The 1,756-nt window shown below is 37.2% G+C and overlaps 1 protein-coding gene across 2 annotated transcripts in view; it reads right to left on the bottom strand.

The window, feature by feature from the left end:
* Positions 1–1,756, bottom strand: part of LOC106876201 (netrin-1) — a 395,789-nt gene that overhangs the window by 231,976 nt on the left and 162,057 nt on the right. The window lies entirely within an intron of this gene.

Here is a 1,756-nt window from a genome sequence, read left to right as displayed (position 1 = left end):
TATATATATATATATATATATATATATAGATAGATAGATAGATAGATAGATAGATAGATAGATAGATAGATAGATACACACACACACACACACACACACACACACACATATATATATATATATATATATATATATATATAGTAGATATTGTGTGTACGAATAGATATACAACTTCTACTGTTATGTTCAGAGCCCCACATAGATTTTCACAACCCAGTCTGCTTTCTGTATAGTTGTTAATTAACTACCGTGCAGAACAGTAATACCAGTTATGTACTTCGGAGCAAAAGTGGGTAAAAATAAGTCTATATTAAAGTTCATACACGCGCTTCACCATCAGGATCCTTTGTGGTTGAGCATCTATATGATATGCTTTTGGAAGTTCTATCGCAGAACTCCAAACAACCATAATTGTGCGCATCGGAACAACAATATAAACTTGTGTTAATCCCTTATTTTCCCTATATGTATATATATATGCAAACACACATACGGGTGAGTGGGAAAATGAAATAAAGAGCAAATCAACACATTTAGAGGGATAACAGAACATGTGCAACCTGTGAAGATGTTTGCCTTTCAGTTGGAGAATTAAAAAGACATGTCAAAATATTTCATACAATCGCATCCGTTCCTTCTGCCAGCCAGCAAAAAGTGCATTATGTAATGAAATGTGCAAATCTTTGGCGGGACTCAAGAGTCATATACGGGCCTCACATTGCATTATCAATGACTCATTCCAATGCTTCTCTCTAGCAATGTGTGTAGGCGTATATGCTGCTTAGTTTTATTTCTAGATTTTTTTTTATCAATGAAGAATGATCCGGTTTCTAATCTTGGTCTGAGGCTCATCCATTGGAATTTCAACATCAACAGGGTAGTTGTGCATGTATGTGTGTATATGTGCAAGTGTTTTGGAGTCAGTGCATGTGCATATCTTTGTTTTGTTTTATGCATGTATGTATGTATGTATGGACACCTTATTAGAATGAAGGATAACAGGATTCCTAAGCAGATGCTTTATGGAGAACTTGTGAATGGAAGGAGACTCCGGCGGAAACCAAGGCTGCGCTTTAAAGACTGTGTCAAGTCCTCGTTAAAGACCTGTGATATGCAGAACACTGACTGGGAGAACAACGCCTGTCATCGCCACGGATGGAGGAAGCATGTTAAGGAGGGGATCGACACTTTTGAGAGAGCACGTATCCAGCATGAAGAACTTAAGCGATCTGCGCGAAAGCGCACGGCTCATATAGTGAATGGGGAAAGTTTTATCTGCAATATTTGCAGTCGTGTATGCTTGTCAAGAGCAGGGCTCATTAGCAAACAACGGAGCCGCAAATGCAAAATATAAGTTAGCCCTAGAGCGCACAATGTTCCTGAAGGTCGCAATGGTCTTCCTCGGTCACGAGTGGACGGCCATCATCATGTATGTATGTATGTATGTATGTATGTATGTATGTATGTATGTACGTACGTATTTATGTACGCATGCATGCTTGTAAGTATATATGCATGTGTGTAAGTGTAGGTATTTAGACATGTCAACATATTAGCTCAGACTTTGCGCATTTTGGTGTAAGGTTCTTATGATACAACACGTGAACAGCAACAACACAAACAACGGGACACGTATACAAACATTCAAAAATGACGAAAAACCACAAAAAGAAACAAACCAAATAAATGATGTGTGGATAGACAGACAAACAGATAAACGGATATATATATATATATATATATATATATATATATA

This window comes from Octopus bimaculoides, chromosome 8, assembly GCF_001194135.2.
Source record: "Octopus bimaculoides isolate UCB-OBI-ISO-001 chromosome 8, ASM119413v2, whole genome shotgun sequence".
NCBI classification, from domain to species: domain Eukaryota; kingdom Metazoa; phylum Mollusca; class Cephalopoda; order Octopoda; family Octopodidae; genus Octopus; species Octopus bimaculoides.
Note: the sequence above shows the minus strand (reverse complement) of the source record. Positions and strands in the feature narration are given on the sequence as shown.